The sequence below is a fragment of the Stenella coeruleoalba genome (assembly GCF_951394435.1).
Source record: "Stenella coeruleoalba genome assembly, chromosome: 4".
Lineage (NCBI taxonomy): Eukaryota > Metazoa > Chordata > Mammalia > Artiodactyla > Delphinidae > Stenella > Stenella coeruleoalba.
In genome coordinates this window covers 51,638,346-51,663,146 of record NC_137149.1, presented here as the reverse complement: position 1 = coordinate 51,663,146, position 24,801 = coordinate 51,638,346, and the positions used below count along the sequence as shown (strand labels likewise).

Below are 24,801 nucleotides of genomic sequence, written 5' to 3'. Positions count from 1 at the left end.
GGCCAAATTTAAAAAAAAAAGAAATATATTTTAACGAAGAAATATATTATCCCTGTTATCATTGCCGGCGTTAACCACCGGTCCCACCATTCTGCCTCGCGCGTCGCGCTGAGAATTACAAATGCAATGCTATTAAACCACCACATATGGGTGCTTTGTGAATATTTTTTAAGCTTAAGCTGTTACTAGTATTGATTTGCCTGAACACTGACCCGTTATTAGACACTGTAAAGTACTCTGCTCCATAGATTAGCATTAAAATCCAATCCCTGCCAAGTCACAGAGAGAAGAAACGAGAAACTGTGTTCTGCCAGAGACGAGTGGAAGTCAGGTGAAGGGAGAGCTTGGGGCAAATCTTAGAGTTGAACTGATCAAGAGCAAAATTGCCAACCTCATGCAGCGGTGACTTGGCTGTCCTGGAAGTATGCAAGTGGAGGCGGGTGGGATGACCCCTTTAGGGGGATGGCAGGGGGTCTCTGCAATGAGCCCTCTGGTCCCTCAGAGTGATCGGGTTTCTGGAATTCTATGACATCAGCGTGTAGGACGAAGATGTTCATAATACAGAGGTCCATACATTCCTTAAATAAATCGTTATCTTCTGCCTTTTTTCCTGTTTTGATGAAGCAAATTTTCTTGGGCATTTTTTTTTTTTTTAAATCAAAGAGTCTTCCTGATTTGCCAAGGGAGGCACTGACTTCATATCCGTTTCCCACCTGAATCGGGACAGTCCTTGCCTTTGCAGCAGGACTTCTGAACAGCAGTGGGCATTGATGGGGCAAGGAACTAGCATCTCAGTAAATTTTCACACGTATCCTGTGAAGCAAAAATTCGGATCCGTGTTTTATCAATGAGGAAACTGGGGTCCCCAGGGGTCTGGTCACCTGCTCAGGGCCTCAAAGCTGGCAAAAGACAAAGTGGGCGCTGCTATTCAGGTCAGCTGACCCCAAAGCATGCGTTCTTTCCATTATACCCAGGTATACATTGTGTCCGTGTGGGTATAAATATTGTACTGAGTCATCAGTCCACGTATTGTTATTTTACTTTCCATGGATGCATCACCAGTCTTCACAATACAGTTCAACAAAAACAACTGAAACTTGTCAAGTGGTCGCATGTGCCAGGCATGATTGTGGGAGCTTACCCTTAATAAACTCATTACCTTAGAGAATAGGTACTATTATTATCTCATTTTTTAGATAAAGAAAGTGAGGTATAGGGAGTTTAAGTGACTTGCACAAGTCACACAGTTACTAAATAGTAAAACCAGGGTTTAAACCTAGAATTTCTGTCATCAGTAAACAATATCCCCCCCACCTATAACCACTGGGCCATACTGTCTCTTATCTACCGGAGGGTGAAGGGTCACTTTGTATTTCTTTAAATCATCCATAGTGGTTAGCACAGTTCTGTATTCACGGTAGGAGATTAATAAATATTGTATTAACTGGTAAATATGAGAGGGGTCATGGGAGGAAAGGAAATGACTGATTTCTAAGTGGCTAGTTAACTAAAATGGCTTGGTGGATGGTCAGAGTCAAGAGATGTCTCAGGGCCATTCACAACCAGTGGAGGGTCGGCATCCTTTGAGAAAAAGCTGTAGTTACTCAAACGCAATTCTGCCTTCTCATTCCAGAAACCTAAGCACAGGGGCTGGAAAGAGGGAAAATCCCTTAGCAACCCCACCATCTGAAAAACCAACCCTGCCTGTTTGTTCTGATGCCTTTGAAGAATTAAATCAGTGTCTTTGGACTTTCAAGCATTCATTCAAGAAGTATTTGAAGAGATGGAGAGAAAACTCCATGCCAGGCATTGCTCACTACCCTAAGGGAGCTTAAATTCTGGTAGGTAGGCTCAGAGGAGTAATGAGCAATACATAATATGTTAGGTGGTGCTAAGTGCCATGAAGGAAAATAAAACCAGAGTGAAAGTGATGGGCAGGTAGTAGAGTGGGGTGGTGGGGTGTGGTTGCTTTTTTTGTTTTTGGTGGGGTGTGTTTTAAACGTAGTCAGATGGGACTTCCCTGGTGGTCCAGTGGTTAAGAATCCGCCTTCCAATGCAAGGGACACAGGTTTCATCCCTGCTCGGGGAACAAAGATCCCACGTGCCACAGGGCAACTAAGTCTGTGGCCGCAACTACTGAGCACGTGAGCCACAACTACAGAGCCCATGTGCTCTGGAGCCTGTGAGCCACAACTAGAGAGCCCACGGGCCACAACTAGAGAGAGAAGTCTGCATGCCGCAACAAAAGATCCCGCATGCCAAGGAAGATCCCACGTTCTGTAACTAATACCCGAAGTGGCCAAAAATAAAATAAATAAATATTTTAAATCAAAATAAATGGAGTAGTCAGAGAAGGCTTCTCTAACAAGAGCTTTGAGCAGAACCTGAATAAAATGAGAGGGCAAACAATGCTAATATTTGGGAGAAGGGTGTTCAGGAAGCTATGCAAAGGCCCTGGGTTGGTTCAAGCAAGAGTAAGGAGGCCTGTGAACTGCAGCATGAGCACTAATTATTTTGCTAAGACCAAATCAGTCATAAGAAACTTGAAAGTTCCTGTGTGGCTCTCCAAACTTTGTCAGGGTAGACCCAATCAATTTTTCTCCCTTATGAGGGAGAAAAATGTACATGATTAAGAACAGCTTATATCTATACAACATTCTATAGTCTTAAAGTGCTTCTACATACACAATCTCACAGATGCTCACAACCTGGCAAAGTAAGCATTGTGCTCCTTCCCTACATTAAAGAAACTGAAGAGAATCAAGGTGAAGTGGCTTGCCGAAGGTCACACAGCTATATGGCAGGTCCAAATCCAGGACCCTCGCCTGCATCGTCTTCCCTCTTCAAGGCCCGGCTTCATCTCTCTACTCACTGTAACCGACATCTGGCCTAGAACCTTCCAGAGCCCTCTAGATCCACAATAAATCCCTCCTGCTGCTGTTGCTGAAGGCTGTCACAAAGGGTGCCAACGGGGACTTCCCAGAAGAGATGAAGTGGCCCAGACTAAGCAGGGTGTTGAGTCTATTCTTGGCATCCTACGAATGGAAATTCTAAGACCTAAAGAGGAAAGTGACCTGCTTGAGTTCCCAGAATGGACAGGGATCTCAACAGCCGATGCCCAGTTCCCCTGTTATCTTCCCTGAAAAAGAACACATACATATGTATATAGCTATCTATCTATATAGAGAACTATATCTATATAGAGAATAATGAATATATATATTTCATTTACTTGAAAAGGCATGAAGCAAAGCAATTAAGAATTTAGAAACTTGATTCCAGAGTCAGGCAACCAAGCCTTGATCTGAAACCAGTCTACTTGCTCTGTGTGTGGCTCAAATAGAAACATACTCTTTTAAGACTCAGTTTCAGTTTTTAAGAAATTTTTTTAGAGCAGTTTTAGCTTTACAACAAAATTTAGAAAAAGGAACAGAAGTTTCCCCTGTACTTCTGCCCCCTACACATGCATAGCCTCTCTCATTATCAGCATCACTCACCAGAATGATACTTTTTTTTTTCAAAGTTCATTTTCTTTTCCTTATTTTTTATTTTATTTTTTTGAGACCTTCCTGCAGGATAGGCTTAAGACCTCCCCCCCACCTTTTTCTTTTTTGGCTTCATTGGGTCTCCGTTGCTGCACACAGGCTTTCTGTAGCTGTGGTGAGCGGGGCTACTCTTCCTTGTGATGCACGGGCTTCTCACTGTGGTTGCTTCTCTTGTTGCAGAGCACAGGCTCTAGGCGCACGGGCTTCAGTAGTTGCAGTGCGCGGGCTCAGTAGTTGCAGCGCTCCGTCTCTAAGCACACGGGCTTCAGCAGTTGTGGTTCGTGGGCTTAGCTGCTCTGTGGCATGTGGGATCCTCCCAGACCAGGGATTGAACCCATGTCCCCGGCATCGGCAGGCGGATTCTTAACCACTGCGCCACCAGGGAAGTCCCAGTAAATTTTTTGCCATAGTTTTGCCTTTTTCATTATGTCATATGGTTGGAATCATACAGTATGTAATCTTTTTAGACTGGTTCCTTTCACTTAGTAATATGCACTTAAGTTTTCTCCATGTCTTTTCATGGCTTGATAGCTCATTTCTTTTTAGCACTGAGTAATATTCCATTGCCTGGATATACCATAGTTTATTTATCCATTCACTTACTGAAGGACATCTTGGTTGCTTCCAAAGTTTGGCAATTATGAATAAGGCTGCTATAAACATCCATGTGCAAGTTTTTGTGTGGACATTAAGTTATCAATTCATTCGAATAAACACCAAGGAGTACAATTGCTGGATTGTATAGTAAGAGTATGCTTAGTTTTGTAAGAAACTGCCACACTGTCATCCGAAATGTCTGTACCAATTTGCATTCCCACCAGCAATAAATGAGAGTTCCCGTTGCTTCACGTCCTTGGTGTTGTCAGATGTTCTGGATTTGGGCTATATCCTAATAGGTTAAGACTCACTTTTCACATCTGTAAAAGAGAACTAACAACAGTGCCTAAATTTTTAAACTATTCATCCATCAATGGACAGTAGGGTTGCTTCCACCTTTTGCCACTATGAACATGGGTCTACAAATAAATGAATTCTTTGGGATATATACCCAGAAGTGGAATTACTGGATCAAACAGTGATTCTAATTTTATTTCTTTGAGGAACTGTCATACTGTTTTCCATAGCAGCTGCACCATTTTACACTCCCACTAGCAGTGTACAAGGGGTCCAATTTTTCCACATCCTCACCAATACTTATTATTTCCTGTTTTTTGATAGCAGCCATCCTCATGGATGTGCGGTAGTTTTAAGATATGCTTTTATTTTAAAAACTGTTTAAGACTTTATATTTTTAGAGCAGTTTTAGGTTCACAGCAAAATTGAGAGCAAGGTACAGAGAGGCTGCAGGAAACTGTTGAAGAATAAAGGAGACTAAAGAGTTAAGACAACAAATGCAATGCCTGATCTTTCATTGGATCCTGGATTAAAAATGTTTTTTAAAAACTTAAACAGATAAAAGATATCATTGGGACAACTGGAGGAATGTGATCATGGACTACATATTAATTTAAATTCACTCCATGAAACAATTATATTGTGGTCATGAGGGAGAATGCCTCTGCTGTTGGGAAATGCTTGCTAAAGTATTTAGGATGATGTTGTCACGATGTCTGCAAGTAAGACAAATGGTTGAGCAAAAATAAACAAGCAAACAGATAAATCAGGGTGTACACATATACAGAAAGAGAGCATAAATGTGTGGAAAATGTTAACAGTTGGTAAAGCTAGGTGAAGGGTATAGGGATGCCCATTGTTCTAATCTTGCAATTTATTTGAAGATCCAAACTTTTTTTTTTAATAGAAGGAAGGAGACTCTCTGCCTATAAGTCCTTGCAGTGATTTCTCTCACTGTGTGACTTTATTGCCACCTTACATCCTTCTTGGAATAAGAAGTGTGGAGTGTAGCTAATTTTTAAGTAGCAGCTCCTTTCCAGACATTTTTAGTAGAGACAGTGGAAAGTGTGATTTAAAAAAAAAAAAAAGAAAAGAAAAACAAAAATCACAGCTGCCTTGTCATTTAAAAAATACCTATTCTAAAGACAAAGCTATAGAGGCAAAAATCTGAACAGTGGTTGCCAGGGCCAAGGGGCAGGGGAGGATACTGCCTACAAAGGGGCATGAGGGAACTTTGGGGGATGATGAAAATATTCTATATCTTAATTGTGGTGATCGTGGCACAACTGTATACATTTGTCAAAATCCTAGAACCCTACACCTAAAAAAATGTGAATATTACTCTGTAGAAACGATACCTCAATAAGCATGATTAAAAAAAAAAAGAAAAAGAAAAGGAAACACTTTGTTTTTTCGCATCGTATCCATATTTCTTTCTACTGGCCTGAAGGGGGTCCTTCCTGTCCCTAGGTTTGTCTACTTGCCCATAACAGGGAAGAAAGGTGAGATGAGTACAAATGGAGACAGGCAGACAGGGTGAAGCAAAAAAAAGTAGGCAGCAAATCGGAGGCACCAAATCTAAGAGGGAAGCTTGTTTTCCTCAGGGTGTTCATTGTAGGAATGCTTTCCAGGGCCCGTGCTGCATCTGCTTCCCTTCTCAGAGTCACTGCAGGGACGCTGGTCTCCCTGTGCCAGCGGAGCCAGCGCCTGCCCTGACAGCCAGACAGGAAGGCATCCTTGAAGGCCTCACTTGCTACAAACTTCTGTTCAACCAACCTACCTCTGGGCTGGCCTCCCCCTTCACCTGGGTTCCGGGTCCCACTATTGGTCATGGGTTTTTTTGTTTGTGTTTGTTTAATTGAAGTACAGTTGATTTACAATGTTGTGTTAATTTCCACCGTAGGTCATGTTTTTGGACACAAAAAAGCGGGTCCATTGTCAAGAAGCCATGGCTGGTGGGAGTGGGAGTATTTATGCTTTTAGGGGAAGACAGTTTCCTGCCTTTTTCCTTATAGATATTCAGTAAACATTTACCAAGTATCTACCAGGTACCAGGCAGTACACTCAGCATTGCAGATTAATGGGCAGAATCCCCATCATAACAGATGAAGATTCAGCAGAATCAAAGCATTTTAGAGTCAGAGCATTTGGGGGGATTGCCATTCCGTATCTTCATTTCATAAATAGGGTAATGGAGTGTAATGGACTGAATGTTGTGGGGTTTTTAAAATAAATTTATTTATTTATTTTTGGCCGCATTGGGTCTTTGTGGCTACATGTGGGCTTTCTCTAGTTGCGGCGAGAGGGGCTACTCTTTGTTGCGGTGCGCTGGCTTCTCATTGCTGTGGTTTCTCTTGTTGTGGAGCACAGACTCTAGGCGCGCGGGCTTCAGTAGTTGTGGCACACAGGTTCAGTACTTGTGGCGCACGGGCTTAGTTGCTCTGCGGCATGTGGGATCTTCCCAGACCAGGGCTAGAACCCGTGTCCCCTGCATTGGCAGGCGGATTCTTAATGACTGCGCCACCAGGGAAGTGTTGGACTGAATGTTTGTGTCCCCCCAAATTCATGTGTTGAAACTCTAATCCCAAACAGATGCCTTGAATGGGTTTTCTAGTCCCTTCATAAGAAGAGACACAAGAGAGATGCTCTTTCTTTGTGGGTGGGGACACAGTGAGAAGACAAACATATATAAACCAATGAGAAGCTCCTCACCAGAACCCACCCATGCTGGCACCCTGATCTCAGACTCCCAGCCTCCAGACCTGTGAGAAATAAATGTTTGTTGTTCAAGTCACCCAGTCTAGTGGATTCTGTTACAGTGGCCAGAACAGACGAAGAGACCCTGAGGTCCAGAGCAATGCAGGGACTCACTCAAGGTCGTGCAGCGGCTTAGCTGGTGAATTAAGAGCAGAATCCAAATTCTCAAAATACCCTTCATAAACTTATGGTGAGAGGCAGAACCACTTCAAGGCAAGAGCTAAAGCTTCCGAGCTGGACGCTTTCAGATCTGAGCTCAGCCTCTCAGTTTGCTGAGTGGTGGCAGGCTTCAGCTCCACATCTGTAAAATGGGCATGACAGTCCCCTCATTGCAGGGTCTCTGGTAGGAACTAGAACAGTTTATATAAAATCCCTGGTGTAGAGTAGGCTGCTCTCATTAGCCATCGCGGGAGACACGGGGAATATGGACCAGTCAAGGGGCAACAGCCCTCTTTAAGTATCAGACCTCTGATCAATTCACCATTGTCACAACTCTGCTTGGGGCCAGTCAATGATAAAATTAACTCAGTGTGTTGAGATGACTCTGTATAAGAAACACGTTCTAAATGAAGTTTACAACTAATACTCTTCTCTGAAAGGCAGAGGAGAAAGGGCAGGGGTTCTGATAGCAGAAGCATTTTCTGAATATTTGAAAAATGCACTCAGCGTTAATGGTACTTTATATCTGGAAATCTAACTTAATGGAAAGCTCAAAGTCCAACTGTGTGATGTAGGCAGGGAGGCACTTTCGGGTCCCTAGAGTCACTCAAACTGGGCTCCACCATCAGGTTGCAATCCTTTAGGGATCTGCTTGTTATAAGGAGAAAATGGGACTGTCTTATTTACCAAATCAACATGTTTGTATGTACATGACTGCCTCTGGGTGGCCAAAACCAGAGTCTACCCCAAAAGATCAGAAACCTCATTTGCAGCCTCCTTCAGACAGTCTGGCATTGCATGCTTAAGAGGCAGGATGGATTTCAAAGGCCCATCACACCGCCTTCTGGATTAGGCACGTGGAATATGCCAGCAAACAACTCTTTGCTTTTGCCTTTGCTCAAAGCTAGGGCAGTTGGTTCTGAACTGCAGGAACAGTGATGCGAAATAGGTCATCCTTCCTCTAGAGACTGTGTCCCAAACGGACGAAGGCTTACTCTTGGCTGACTGAATACAGCATCCTCCCTGGCCGTCCCTGGCCAGGCTCTACGGGCCAGCTTAGTAGGTGTGGTCCTGGCATCGCTGAGCAGACATCTGGTCCCTTCATCCCCTGCTCCTCTATGAACACCTCAGCCCTCCCTCACTGGCCAGGGAAGTTGGTACCACACACACACCCCTTTGCATTCAGGTAGCAGGCACCTCTTCTAGTGGGTTGGGAATTGATCCCTAAGTAATGTTTCCAAAAACGTGGAAGGTGAACAGCATCATGGGTCAAGAGGCTGGGCTCCAGACCCAGTGTCTGGGTTCGAGTCCCGGCTTAGCCTCCCACCAGCTTGTGTCCTTATGCACAAGCTAATGTCCCTATGTCTGCCTCCACCTCTCCATCTGTAAAATGGAAATAATGATAATAATAATAGCAAACACTTGCATACATCTTCTCCCCAGCAGACACAGCTCTGAGCACTTTCCATATATCAACCAGCTAATCCTCACACGGCAACAGGAGTCAGCACTGCTATTAACCTCCTCTTCTTCCCCCTCCCCCCTACCTCGCCATGAGGATTGAATAAATTTACACCCAGGAAGGAAGCAACTGGAACAGTTCCTGGCCCACAACACCCAATAAATCTTAGCTACTATCATGAAAGGACTTTAAAGTTCACAAGGAGAGCATTTTTTTTTTTTTTTTTTTTTTTTTTTTGCGGTACGCGGGCCTCTCACTGTTGTGGCCTCTCCCGTTGCAGAGCACAGGCTCCGGACGCGCAGGCTCGGCGGCCATGGCTCACGGGTCCAGCCGCTCCTCGGCATGTGGGATCTTCCCGGAGCGGGGCACGAACCCGCGTCCCCTGCATCGGCAGGCGGACTCTCAACCACTTCGCCACCAGGCAAGCCCAGGATAGCATTTTTAAGTTCATAGTGCGCATTTGTAAAATTAAATGCATGTTAGAAAGAAACCATATACTTTTGCTATTATTGCCTACATTAAGGACAATAATGCTATTTAAGTAAAAATATAGAGTCAGTTTAAAAAAAGATTAAGTAAACAATAGCATAGACTTTAAAATGATTGCAGCACAAACTATTGATACTAAGGTGGAACGTAACTGCCTAAACACTGGAAAATACTGCTCTAGATCCAAATCCGCCAAGCAGTGCCTGTCTTTAGTAGGTGTCTTCCCTGTTCTTCCTTCCAAATGCCCACCTCTGCCTTGTTCTGCAGTCAAGAAAGAAGTCCCATTCCCTTCCTGAAACTAGCCTGTCCTTTTCAGCTTGTGCTGTTTCCAGGGTCAAGTACATGCCCTCAGGAAGAGGCAAAGGGTGTGTTTCCCACTCTCTAATCTAGAGGTGAGCTGCAGGGAGCTCCCCCTAAACCATACCTGTCAGGCAGGTGATGATAACTGCGTGGGTGAGAAGACACCACCTGTCCCACTGATGATAGGACCCCAGGCAGCAGAAGCCCTAATGGCTCCTCTGGCCTTTTAAGTCCACTCCCCACATAACCGTTAACAAGTCCCTTGTCCAGGAAATTGGAAGGCATTTGAGCTGTTGGCTAGAGCTCTTAGAGACAGAGGGAAGGGCTTGGCTGGGTGGTGATCCCTACCTTGGCAATATTTACAAATAGGTAACTCTTCAGCTTTTCGGTAAGATCTTGAATCAGGAGGGAGCTGTTGAGGCTCTGGTAGGTCTATAGAAGTCTTGGTCACAGGTTTGTTTTCCCCTGGAGGAAAGCACGTGGCTGGACTGGGAAAACCAGGATGGGCAGCTGGGTTTCCTAGGACCCGTCATGTCTTGTAGCTGCCAGGCTGCTCTCTTTCGAACTCGCATTCAACATCACCTTCACAGATTTAGTTTCACTCCTGGAGGAAAACACGCATAGAAAAACAGAAATAACTTCTTTTTAAAGGGTTCCAAACCTTGTGTCACCAAAAACTAGAATTCCCGGTGTCTCTGGTCTGCAGTCTCCTCATGCTTTGTTATTGTTGTCCCTTCTTCCAGGGACGCTACTCTGCTTCCCCTGAGGAATTACTCTGCCTTCACTAGTCCCTGTACCTAGAAATTCAGACCCATGGCTGCTTATGAGGTACCAAAGAGTCTGCTAAGAGCTTTTCAAACGTCATCTCATGCGAACCTCACAATGACCTTGTGAGTTTGCATTTATTTTTTTCTGTGTTACAAGAAGCCACGTAATAAGTCTGGAGTGAAAGTCAGGGCTGCTTCCATGGTTCCATCTGTCATCAGTCTTCCTAATTTTCCATCTTTCCTCATTGCCATCCTTCTCCAATGAAACCGAGGTTCAAAGGGCTTAAGCAACTTGCCACAAATTGTGAAGCTAGTTAAAAGAGGGATGGTATTTGAACCCAGTACTGCCTACCTCCAAAACTCTTTTCTTCCATGCCAGATGGAATCTCCCTGGGAATAAGGGGAGGGGGATGACAGACAGGGATATGCCAGCTCAACCCCAGGGGCACTGGCAGTATCCTTTATCACACTCCCAGCTTGAGTCCCAAACACAGGGAGGACTTGGAATGGTAACTAGGAGCCAGGTGGAAGAGGGAGGAAAAGGGTCTGGGACCCTCACCTCCTGGGCATTGGCTCACACCTCTGCCTGATGCAGATTCTGGTCTTTTCAACTCCTACAAACCTCCCCACCCAGGACTTCAACCTCTAGACCCTCCTCACACAGGGTTGCCAGATTTAGGGAAAAAGCAAGACAAAACAGAACTCCCAGTTAAATTTGAATTTCAGATACAAAAGGAAGAATTTTTTCAGTTTAAGTACTGACATCCATTCAATGGAATAACAGGCGGGTTAACGAAGGTGATTCATTAAAATAATATTATCACAGTTCTCTGATCTCTCAAGAAACAAACTATGTAAGCATAAAACATTATGACTAGTATACTATTATTATTTTATATTTATAGTTGAGAGCATCCTAATCTTAATACACTAAAATGATATAGGTGTTAACCAAAGACATTAGTATTAGACATAGAGGGTGAGATTTTTAAAGACCGGAACACAGATAAGTTATTTCACAGTACAGCACTAAGAAGCAAAGTCAGCTTATAGTATATATTAATTCCTTTTCTCATATGATTTACTGGAGCTGGAAGGATAAAAGTAAGTGCTCGAAGCTATCTTATAAATCTTTTATAAATATCAAAAACTGAACAGAAAGATATTAAAAGTCATGTGATCCACCTCACCAATATCAAAGAAATTAGAACAAAAAATATCATTTTTTATTTATTAAATGATTATATAAATTAAATAATTGAATAAACCATGCTGACAATGGCTAGTGTTGTGATGGAGGTGGGTACAATGTGGCAGGGTACTCACATTCAACACTAGAAGGAGTAAAATGTATATGTACAGCTGATTCACTTTGTTATACAGCAGAAACTAACACACCACTGTAAAGCAATTATACTCCAATAAAGATGTTAAAAAAAAAAAGGAGTAAAAATTTCCACCTTTCTCAAGAGGAATTGGGCAAAATATATCAAAAGTCTTAGAAACGGGCACACGCTCTGACTCAAAGGTACTTCTAGGAATTTGTGCTAAGAAAATTACCTGGGACAGGTGCAAAGATTTCATTACAAAGATGTTCACTGCAGCATTGTTAATGTATATATAATATTATCATATATACCATTATGGTTATTATACATGTTATTATTGGTAATATATATGCACATATGTGCACGTATATATACATCATATATACACCATATATATATACAAAATTCACACACACCAAATAAATGTTGGCACATGTATTCAACAGCAGGCAGTTTAAGTGATGCTGTAGAAGACTATTGCAAGATTTAACAGGGTTTATGAGCACCTTCCTTCTTCCTTATGTGGATCTGAGGCTGGACGTAAAATAGCCATCTTGCAACCATGAGGTGATAAGCATGAGGACAAAGCCACCTGCTAAGGATGGCGAGGCAGAGATATGAAGGACCAGAAATACTGACGATGCCGTGGAGCCATTACACCAGGTCTGAGTTTCAACCCCAGACTTCTTGTGAAGTGATTGGCCTTTTCTCATTCAGAACTTTTAGAATGTTCCCTTTCAACCAAAAATGTTGCACACCTAGAGTATTAATAAATTTAGAAATGTATAAAAGCTGTGTAAAGAAAATTTTTATTTTTTATTTATTTATTTTTAAATTTTTTGGCTGCGTTGGGTCTTCGTTGCTGGGCGTGGGCTTTCTCTAGTTGTGGCGAGCGGGGGCTACTCTTCCTTGTGGTGAACAGGCTTCTCATTGCAGTGGCTTCTCTCATCGCGGAGCACGGGCTCTAGGTGCACACGCTTCAGTAGTTGTGGCACATGGGCTCAGTAGTTGTGGCACACAGGCTTAAGTTGCTCCGCAGCCTGTGGGATCTTCCCGGACCAGGAATCGAACCCGTGTCCCCTGCAGTGGCAGGCAGATTCTTAACTACTGCGCCACCAAGGAGGTCCCAAGAAAAAAATTTAAATCTTATTGAAGGACACAAAGACTCGAACTTGTATTTTCTCCCAGTCTTCACAACAATGCTTTGAGATGGGCATTACTTCATCTTTTTACACCCAGGAAGATTAAATAAGTGGCTTAAGACCCCAGAGTGGCAGAGCTCAAGTTCCAACCTGGGTCTGCCAGAGTCTCGTGTTTATGTTCTGTATGGTAATTCATGCTGGCCAAAAGGAACTGACGTAAATTAATAAAATAACACGATGTGACTTCCAGTGTTCCTTTACCCAAAATTACTCCCTCATGCACATTCAGGATGACAGACTCACAAATTACAGGAAGTTTCTCTTTTGGTTGTAAACACAGTGTGGAATTTTATATTTGTAGCAAGAACCATCTAACGCTGAAAGGAAATTTAGAGATTCTTGGAGTAAATGTTGATAAGATTCTAAAAATTGTGATTGACAAAGAAGTGCCTCAGGACATTTGCACTTGCCGTTCCGTCTACTTGGAAAGCTTTTCCTCTAGATGTTGACATTGCTATTTTCCTCACTTCTTGACGTCTTTGCTTAAATATTACCTTCACAAAGAGTTCTTCCCTGATCACCTCATTTAAAACTGTCACTTCTCCTGGCTTTATATTTCTCCATAGTACTTACCACCCTCTACTATACTATATAACTTACATGTTTATTTTACTTATTGTCTCCTCCCCACCCACACCCCCCCAAAAAATGTTAGCAGGACTTTTGTCTGTTTAGCCATCAGCACCAAGAACAGTGCCTTGCATGCAGTTGGCACTTACTGCTTGTTGGATGGATGGATGAACAAATGAAACCAGAAGCACACAGTGTAGCACCACTCAGAGCTGGCTGGTGCTAGCAAAATAAGGCCTCGTTCCAAGGTTATCTCAAGACGGGAGGGGAGAGAGACAGAAGGAGTGAGGAATACAGAAGAACTGCTGGGTGGGAATACAGTTTATTCTACTTGATTTTGCACTTTATATAAATTATACATTTTTTACATGTCCTTTTGTGACTTGCTTCTGTCACTCATATTCTGACTGCAGGATTTATCCATGTTGTAATGCACAGCTGTAAACTACCTTCACTTCTATTGCTGTATGGAATGCCGTTGCAAGAAGAATATAAAATGTATTCTACTGTTTTAGACGTTTGGGTTGATTCCAGTTTGGGGCTGTTTCGATCCATCCTGGTATGACCATTCTCTTCAAGTTACAGGTATACCTGTGTAAGAATTTCTCTAGAAGGGCAGATAGAATTTCTCTATTTTGCCTGTAACGGATAATACCAAACTGTTACCTAAAGTGGTTGTACTAATTAACACTCCCATCAGCAACGTATGGGTGCCAATGGTACTCCGCATCCTTGCCAATGCTTGGTATTATCAGGTTGTTGCCAGAATTTTTGCCATTCTCATGAGAGTAAAATGGTATCTCCCTCTGGTTCTATTGTGAATGTCCCTGATTATAAATGAGGTTGAGAACCTCTTTATAAGTTACATTTTCATTTTTCTTTTTCTTTTTCTTCATTTAATATTATCAAACCTTACTTGCACCCAGCCACCTCTGTTTTCTTCATTCACATGGATTAGCAATGGAACAGGCATGTAAGTAATTCAAAAATAATTTTAATCAAACTTTGCAATTATCAGATTTTTGTCTGAGGAGAAGAGAGGAAGGTAAGTTCAGTGTGCAGTGTGGATAGACCTCGAGCTGTCGAAATGACCAAGGAATTCTTCAGCTTGGGGTTTGACAATGTCTTTCGTTGTGCCTGTTATACAACATGCAGTGCCTTACAAGTGCTTATGCTTTTTGTCTGTAAAATTTTCTCATATGGGGTAACATAGTGTGGGAGTTAACACAGCCTGTTCAGCGTATAAAGGTAACTCTCAAACAGAACAAATCCACCAGATATTGAAATTTTTAAAATCTGTGGCCAAGCTTGAAAACAAGAAAAGAATATCTCCAGGTTCCTGAGCAGGGAGGAGGCACTAAAAAGAAACAGTCCATGTGGGTATTGGAACCAGGTAAATATTACAGACACTGGTGATAAAACAACTACCCAGAATCTCAGCCCGTGAGAAGTGGGGAGCTAGAACTGAGCCCCCCCCCCCCAAGTAAAGCCAGAAGCCATGAAGGCTCTCCGTCCGTGAAACAAGCAACATAAGAAGTCCTTTTATTGGCCAGGGTTGCATAAAGGAAGCTGACCATCTTTCAGGGCCATGGAAAGTGAAAGAACCACCCTAAAGAAAGCAGAATATCAACCAGTCACGCACACGCATCTGATCTGAATCCATACCTACCAAAGAGACACAAGAACCCATTTTGAGCAACTACCATAAAACTGGTCTGGAATCTGTAAAATCCCAACCAAGTACACGTGTTTCATGGAAAACCACTCCCACTCAAGATGAGCTCACACAAAAAATTACTAATCCCATGAAGTAAATAACTGTTGGGAGAAAATCAGCAAACACAACAAATGCAACAAAATTCAGAACCATGAACTACAGATATAAAGCTATCTCAAAGAGGCCTAAAAGTCATACCATTCAAACGTGCAATAATATAAATGAATAGCATATATGAAAGTAAGAAAGAAAATAAAATGAAAAAACATGACACTAAGGGAGGGACTGTGAAATTTTTTAAAAGAATTCAACTGAACTTACAGAATAAAAAACAGTCACTAACAAAGCGAGAGAGAGGCATGGACATATATACACTACCAAACGTAAGGTACATAGCTAGTGGGAAGCAGCCGCATAGCACAGGGAGATCAGCTCGGTGCTTTGTGACCGCCTGGAGGGGTGGGAGAGGGAGGGTGGGAGGGAGGGAGACGCAAGAGGGAAGAGATATGGGAACATATGTATATGTATAACTGATTCACTTTGTTATGAAGCAGAAACTAACACACCATTGTAAAGCAATTATACTCCAATAAAGATGTAAAAAAAACCCAAAACAGTCACTAAAATTAAAAATTCAATGGACATTCATCTGAAGAGAGAACTAAGGAACTGAATGATAGATTTGAGGAAAGCATCTAGAATGTAGCTGCAGCAATAAAGAGGTGGGAAGTATGAAAGAAACTGAGATGCATAATTTAGGATGAAAAAATTCAACATATATTTAATAGGAGTCCCAGAGAAGGGAGAGAGGAAATAGGAGATTCTACTGGGAGTCCAGGCCAAACCATTATGTAGGACTGAGTAGATAAAGATATTTTAGACATGAAAGTCTAAGATGATTTACTGTAACATCCCCTTACTAAAAGCAATACCAAAAGCAATACCTTAGCAAGAAAGAAACTCAACCCAGAAGAAAGGGGTGAGATGCAAAACACAATAGTAAGCCAAGAAATTCATGAAAAATTTAATAAATCTAAATAATACTGACTATAAAATTATAAAAACAATGATGATAGCCAACTGGGAGGTTTTTGTTTTTTAAGGTGGAACTAAAATACTACCCAACAATAGTAGAGAAGATGAGAGAGGGTTTTAGGAATTAAAGCACTCTGAGTTCCATGTATTGTTTGAAAAAATGATGGGGATATTAGATCTAAATCTTTTTTTTTTTTTTTTTGTGGTACACGGGCCTCTCATTGTTGTGGCCTCTCCCGTTGCGGAGCACAGGCTCCGGATGCGCAGGCTCAGCGGCCATGGCTCACGGGCCCAGCCGCTCCGCAGCATGTGGAATCTTCCCGGACCGGGGCACGAACCCGCGTCCCCTGCATCGGCAGGCGGACTCCCAACCACTGTGCCACCAGGGAAGCCCAGATCTAAATCTTTGATCATGCTTGCTAACAACCACCAAATGAATAGAAATCATATATTTAATTTCTAAACAGGTGAATGGTAAAGAGATAGGTGGAGAACCAAAAACAACCCATGGTGAATGGAAACAAAAAACATAAAATAAGCTAATAAAAACAAGTCCACACATATCAGTAATCATAACAAATATAAATGATTGTAGAGAAACTCTCCCACATAAGCCCAAGAAAAAACATACCGAAGGTTCCTCACGGTATTGTTTGTAACAAAGACAGCAGTTAGAAACAACCCAAATTTACCATCCTTAGGAGACTGGATAGATACATTGCGGTATATTTATAAACTAGAACTTTCCAGAAGAGTTAAAATGAATGAAATTGATTTATATATGAAACTGATTTTCATATATCAACAATGGATAGGGCTCAAAAATATATTGATAAATGAAAAAAGCAAGTTTCAGTATGGTATATACAGTATAATGCCATTTGTTTAAATTGTTTAAACACTCAAATAATGCTACATAGTGTTGATAAATAGTTAAACTATAAAAACATGGATGGGAAGGATACACATGCTTCTGGGAATGAAGTGGGGTGGGGCGCCCAAGAAAACTTCAATTGTATCTTTAATATTTTATTTCTTTAAAAATATCTGAAGCAAATACAGCAAAAGGTTAACTCTGTGTGTATTCCAGTTGGTGGTTTATAGCACCCTCTGTACTTTGCTGAATATTTAAAAATACTTCATAATAGAAAATGTATCTTTGACTCAAAATATTATAGAGCTGGGCTTTCCAATAACTAAATTAAATGTGCATTTACAGTTAAATTTAATTATATTAAAAACTCAGTTCCTCAGTCATACTGGCCACGTTTCAAGTGCCCAGTAAGCACAGATAGTGTATTGGACAATGCCATTTTAGAACATTTCCATCACTGTAGAAAGCTCTCTTGGGGAGTTATAGAGCCCCAAGAGCACCCTGGTTCACATTACTTCTCATTATTTAATACTGTGAGTAGATATTGATGATAGTAATATGCAAAATGAAGCACTGAACATAGAGCACAGCTCTACACCCGTACGGGAATTTGGTTAAGTCTTATTGCTGTGTTGCCTTTCATCAAATTACTCAAAGTTCCAGGAAGGCTGATGTCCAGTTAATTGAGATGTTCCTGTAGTATTTCAAGGGAAAACAATCACAGTAATTTAGAGCTGGTAATAATAGTAATGTTGTTCCAGCCACTGTATATTTGATTCCCCAACTATTCCAGTTCTACCCAGTGCCTTCCCAAGGTATAAATCTGGTAAAATCAACACAAAAAGAGACACTTCTCAGATTTTCTCATTTACCAAAGTAAGTGCTTTAGAGAGTTATCTGAGTGGCCAGTATTTCGCTAGGAATTTCAACATCAACGACAGCAACAAAAACCCATTACAAAAGCATTGAGAAAGTTGGAAAAGCAAGCTTTGGCTTCAGGAAGGGAGAGACTTGAGACTTTGCCCTCAGACCTCAGAATTACTGCAGGTCGGTAAATTCTTTCCACTGGGGCTTTAACTGACTTTCTCGTGGGCACACATTTTCTTGCAACTCCCTTAGCTGTCTTATCAAGGGTGACCTGTGAAATACACTAAAGGAGAAATGAGCTGGGTTCTATATGTAGATGATTCCCAAGTGCAGAAGTTTTACCAGCCATTGTCAGGTTAACACATGGAAAATTCTTTGAGCTACAGAAAGCTTTGCAGAATGTAAACTTACTGATGATGTATGACTAAAGAACAACTCAATTTCAATACTATGATTCCAGGACTTCCCTGGCGGCGTAGTGGTTAAGAATCTGCCTGCCAATGCAAGGGACACAGGTTCGAGCCCTGGTCCGGGCAGATCCCACATGCCATGGAGCAACTAAGCCCGTGAGCCACAACTACTGAGCTTGAGCTCCAGAGCCAATGAGCCACAACTACTGAGCCCACGCGCTACAACTACTGAAGCCCAGGAGCCTAGAGCCCATGCTCCGCAACAAAGACAAGCCACCGCAATGAGAAACCTGCGCACCGCAACGAAGAATAGCCCCGGTCCGACGCAGTTAGAGAAAGCCTGTGCGCGGCAATGAGGACCCAACGCAGCCAAAAATTAAAAATTAATTAATTAATTAAAAAAATACTATGATTCCATGAATGGGTGAGATAGATACAATAGTTCATTGGACAGTTGTATTTTGAACACTTCCTGGCATCAGGCACTGCCAGGGGACACCAAAATATAGAGACAGACATGGTCTCTGTCCTCGTACTGCTGAAAATCGCAGGGAAGAGCTCTCATCCTGGCCCATGGCACCAGGTAACTCGTGAGACCAAAATGCTAACAGTGCTTTGAGGCCTGGCGAACTGTAGAGTCGGGTTCTCTCTGCGAAGAGAATTGAGGTCTTTATAAAAGGCGAAGCTCCCCAAATTCCAACTCTCAGTGAAGACAATTTCTCCTTGGCCCTGCCGCCCTTTGAGCCATATGCGTGGTTTTCATTAAACACCATAATCTCCCTAATCCCGCTGAGATAAATATGCAGTTAACACCCTGGAGACTTTCTGAGAAGGACCCAAATTCTACCCAAGGGATCTAATTAAAAGGAGAAGTGAGATGTTCCACTGGGGTCCAAGGCTAAAGATAACTCTTACAGAGCAGGAGAGAAGGAAAGCACGGTGGATGTGTACCCCTTCCCCGTGGGGAGGGGGCTACCCTTTACTGAGCATCTCCTTGGTTTCAGGGGCCATTCAGTCATCACTCATTCAATCCTCCCAACAACTCTGCAAAGCAGGTGTCTCCACTCCTAACTTATCAGTGAAGAAAACAAGCGTCAGAGAGGTGCGGGGTCCCCTCCAAGGCCATCAGCTAATGGATTGAGGTCAGAACCTGGGTGTACCTGCTTCACCTTCGTGTTCTTTAACCCACCTGCTCTGACAGGTAAAAACAACCTCTAAGTTTCCTTCCAACATCTCCAAGTCAATGAGTGCACCCTGTCATTCAGGGGGAAGAAGAAAGTCAAAGGAAAGTCAGGAAAGGCAGTTAAGCTGCTGATAATTAAGGGATTAGAACTGTAAACCACAGTGAGCATTGTTTTATGAGTCTATTTTTATTACTTTCAAGTTTTATTCACTTGATAAGGTATTGGGAGAGTAAAACCAATCCAAAAGGCCTTTCATTCCCCTCAGTACTCAGGAAGCAGGGACATCTTCATCGTTGTGCTTTGTGGACAAATTAAGTATTAAATTATGAAACTAATCTGCTCTGATATCAGGAAGAATGTCAACTTTGATAAAGCTTTGCGCTCTACGAAGATTGCTTTCTAAATGACCTGATCTGACTCAATGAATAATTTTAGAATTGATTTTCTGGCAGAGACACTAATGAATAAAAGACACTGTCTCCCAAGATAGTCTTGGGAGGAGAGTTTTCCTTTTTCCAGAGACCTTTATTTCACCTTAGCTTTTTTTTAAAATTTAAATACAGCAGGTTCTTATTAATCACCCATTTTATACACATCAGTGTATACGTGTCAATCCCAATCTCCCAATCGCCTTTGCTTTGATGGGGTTGATACCACCATTTGTCCCCATTAGTGCTCGATGGACCAGAGATTTACAGCTTTTCAAGTAAATGCTGTTTATTTTGGTGTGAAGATGTATGTCCTAATCCCTGTCCTGGGCAGCAAGGGAAGGGATGCTTCCCTTATGCTTGAACCTGGGCCAGGCACTAGGACTAGAGGCCAAAAGAATATGGTCTTTCCCTTGGCAGAACTTAAGATCTCGGAGCAGAGGCAGCAAACAAAGAGAAGCCAACACAGGGTAAGAAGTGTCCTGGGAGCCCAGAGCAGGGACTCTTACTTCACTCTGGGGTGTCAGGGGCGCTTCTCAGAGAAGTAAGGGAGACAAAGGGTGTGCAAAGTCCAGGAGGAGAGAGACAGCATGGCACCTCCAGAAAACTTCCTGGATCTGAGCCAGCCCAGAGCATAGGATGGTGAAGAGGTCAGCAGAGGCCAAATCGTGGAGGGGCCTTTAAGCATGGGAGGAAGCTTGGTCTTTCTCCTGAGGGCTTTGATTCAGCCCTCCTGGGATGGGGACGTTTTATGTTAAAAATCACCATGAGGTTTTTCTGACTTCACGTTTCCATGAGCGTCCTCCACTAGGCCAATATCAGACACAATGCCTCATTTTCTAAAGAAATAATTTGTAACACTGCCTTTGCTATCTTGATACAGAATGCATAGGTAATATAACCTACCTAAGAAAAAAATACTTTAAAAAATCACTCTAACTGCAATGGAGAAAAAGAGGGTAATTTTAATATAAATAAGTAAATAAATTTTAATAAATAAAATTTAATAGGATGCATTTTAACATGTAAATATTTGGGCACAAATTACCAGAAGCCAAAAGGGAGGCCATCAGAAGTTTATACCGATATGTGGAAACACAGAGAATGCAACAGCCATAGATACTGGCCGATACAGTGGTGACAATGACAGTGTTGTATCTGATGAAAATACTATGAGTCATTATCATAAAAACCCTCAGATAAGTTCTCAATCCACCACAGTGTAATCAGCACTGGATTCCCATAGTATTTGCTTTCTTAGAACATTTAGTATAAAGTGTATATCAGACTCTGCAAAAATAACTTCCGTTACGTAAAAACAGGCATGTTCCAGATGTGGCTAATTAGAACCATCATTCACCTGTAAGAATGTCTGGTGGGACACTGGAGGTTCATTGCAGAATTAAGGTGAGTTCTTTACTGTACAGAATTGTTCCATGTATGGCCACGCCTAACATCACTGACCCCCAATGCTTTAGTACCCCACAAATTACAAAGCACCCAGGGAATGGAACCACCTTTTTGGTGGAGGGTAATATACCTGGTCTCTGTCCCCACTCTTTCCTGACTCTTCCTCTTGGGAAGAGAAGTGACCTTTTCTTTGGTGCCTTTGGGAGAATATCACCCCTTCTAGCTTCTCCTGTGGAGTAGCCATGCTGGAGGAATTCGGGACCCTCTCCAGCCAGGCAGAAATGCTTGCAAATGTCCAGCATAGCCCAGAACTGGTGGGCACGTTAGCTCTGGGAAGAAAGCAAGCCCATTTGGCTGTAGATTTAAAGCCAGTAATGAAACTGAGCTTTTGTTCCCTGTCTCCTGCAGCTCATTTCTCAATTGCTTGAAAGAAGCATTTGGGTGTTCTTTATTGCCCTCCACACACACCACATTCGGAAGAAGGAGAGTGATTTTTACTCTTGGGAAGGATGAGACCATCCAGAGAGAGTGAGTAGAGGGTGATGTGAAGAGGCCAAGTCAGAGGCCCAGAAAACCTAGCATTCAAGGCTGTGGTTTGCACATTGTACTTCCCGGAGCCCCAGGGTCTGGAGAGGTGCCCTCGGGTTTTCTGGGAGAGGAGACAGAGGAAGGGAGTACCAATAGCCTCAAAGAACCATCTCTATTTTAACCGCAGCAGTTGTGATTTTTTTTTTTTACTTATTTATTTATTTATTTATTTTTGGCTGAGTTGGGTCTTTGTTGCTGCGTGAAGGCTTTCTCTAGTTGTGGCGAGTGGGGGCTAGTCTTCGTTGCAGTGCGTGGGCTTCTCATTGCGGTGGCTTCTCTTGTTGCAGAGCACAGGCTCTAGGCATGCGGACTTCAGTAGTTGTGGCTCAGGGGCTCAGTAGTTGTGGCTCGCAGGCTCTAGAGCGCAGGCTCAGTAGTCGTGGTGCACAGGCTTAGTTGCTCCGCGGCATGTGGGATCTTCCAGGACCAGGGCTCGAACCCGTGTCCCCTGCATTGGCAGACAGATTCTTAACCACTGCACCACCAGGGAAGCCCAGCAGTTGTGATTTTCTGTTTTTTATATGACGCTTGGTTTTACATAAAAGTTCATTTGTAAAAACAAAAAGTTTCCACTGCAAAAGAAAAAATGCTTGAAAACCAGTGATATAAGGTATAAAGAATGAACAGAGAAAAGAGCAATTCACAAAGGGGACTGAGAAGAATCTGCCAGAAACACAAGAGGAAGGAGGAGTGTTTGCGACCAGGAAGCCTCAGAAATGGAAATTCTCAAGACAGGGATGGTCAAAGGCACCCAAGGCCAGAGGGATGGCGGGTGGGATAGGGACAGAAGAGTGACCACTGGGTCTGCTGACACTGTGATCCAGCAGGGGGCCAAGCGCCAAGCCCACATGGCAGTGGGTGAAGAGGTGAGTTAAGGAGTGAGGAAGGTGAGCCGTGTGGACGTCACCATGCAGAAGGTGATGGAGATGGCAGGTATCAGTTTCCCAATGCCTCTGAGTAGTCAAAAGGATCCATGCACGAAGGATATTCAATCTCTGCAACATGCTGGATAACGAGCATTCTTTGTGGTAGAAACGGAGAAATCCTTCTTCAAACAGAGTGGCAGAAATAGGGGCAGCAGGGGCAAGGGGGAGTAAGTACAAGGGCACATCTTGAGCTTCTTTCCTGGAAGGACGAGGTGGAGTTTTCTGTTTGTTTGTTTGTTTCATGTTAAGGAGAACATTCATCTTTCCAGGAAGTCCTGGTGTCAGGTGGGAGCTTCAGTTAACAATGCCTCCTCTGTTTCTAGAAGAGTGATGAATGTCAGACCAGCAGGAGAGAATGGCTCCTCCCCCCCGCCCCCCATATTCCGTGTCCTGCTGGTAGCAAGGACATAAATGTTACTACTGGCTGCCTAATGGCCCGTGGAAGTCACTAAAGTGACATCATTAGTGTTGGAGACCTCAAAAGGGCCTCTGCCTTCATTCTTAGAAAAAAGCACTGGAAAGAATCAGAAAGCAACAGCTAGACGGAACAAAAACTTCTGAAGTAAAGAAACATTGGAAAAGTGATAGAGAAAAAATTAAGAATCTTAAGTGTCATTTTGCTAAGGGCAGCTCTGACATTCAAATTACTTTTGACCTCCCCACACAAGGGTATGGTAAGGAGTCAGAAATATTTACGTGGCCTTCTGAACTCCACAAGACAAACCCACAAGAGTCACTTCAGACCACTGGAAGGAACCAGGACCCATGTTCTTCTGGCTCCAACTCTGATCTTATGAATGACTCTGCTTTCCAACCACTTGCATTCTCTGCGTCTTCCTCCACTCTTCAACAAAACTGCTTTTATAAATCTAATTCATTAGTGCCTCCCACGGTGCTCAGCTGCTTAAGGTCAGGTGGGAAAAGGTGCCCATGTCCTTAATTAAGTTTAGTCCTCGCAACAACCTTGACTGGCATTGTTACCCATTTTATAGATGGGAAAACAAAGGCCAGGAGAACACAGGTCATTGGCATAACGTCTCTCAGCAGATAAGTGGCAGAGTTAAGTCAAGAACAGAGAGATATCTAGCTCTAAAAAAATATGGAATGATGAATGAATGAAAGGAAATTGAATGAATGATAAAGGAATAATGAACTAACATTATTATATATTTTAGAAATGTAAAGTCCCACTTGCTGCCCTGTTTACTTTCAGGGTCCCTTCCTTGCCCATAAACAAGTTAGCCAGACAGTCCTGCTTGTGGTGGGAGATTTAATGTTCAAAACGTGATAACTAAGCAGGTTCTGGCACCTTCTTCTTGTAGCACATTAAGCTGTGCCAGATTGGTAAATCTTAAAGTATCCAGAAGATATTAAGTGACGGGCAGATGAAAAACACCACTCTGTGGTTAAAGAAATGTTTATATATCCACCAAATGGAATGCAATGCAACCATTAAAAACATGATATTAGGGGCTTCCCTGGTGGCGCAGTGGTTGAGAGTCCGCCTGCCGATGCAGGGGACATGGGTTCGTGCCCCGGTCCGGGAAGATCCCACATGCCGCAGAGCGGCTGGGCCCGTGAGCCATGGCCGCTGAGCCTGGGCGGCCGGAGCCTGTGCTCCGCAACGGGAGAGGCCACAACAGTGAGAGGCCCGCGTACCGCAAAACAAACAAACAAACAAACAAACAAAAAACATGATATTAAGGAGTTGCAAATGGCATATTACAAGGCTAATTGGGAACAGATGTGTGCATGTATAACACTAACAATAATTGACTTTGGAAATGGGATTGTGGTAAATTTTTTTCTTCTTTTTTATACTTTCTTGTGTTTCCCAGATTTCCTTCAATTAGCATTTATGATTTTTGGAATTAAAAAATAAGTCAAAC

General features: G+C 42.7%; 1 protein-coding gene across 2 annotated transcripts in view; it reads right to left on the bottom strand.

The window, feature by feature from the left end:
• SLC34A2 (solute carrier family 34 member 2) overlaps nt 1–24,801 on the bottom strand; it is a 158,506-nt gene that overhangs the window by 97,674 nt on the left and 36,031 nt on the right. For both annotated transcript variants that reach the window (XM_079919656.1, XM_079919654.1), the window contains exon 2: nt 9,955–10,210. The gene's annotated coding sequence lies outside the window, so the exon portion shown is untranslated. The remainder of the gene's footprint in view (nt 1–9,954; nt 10,211–24,801) is intronic.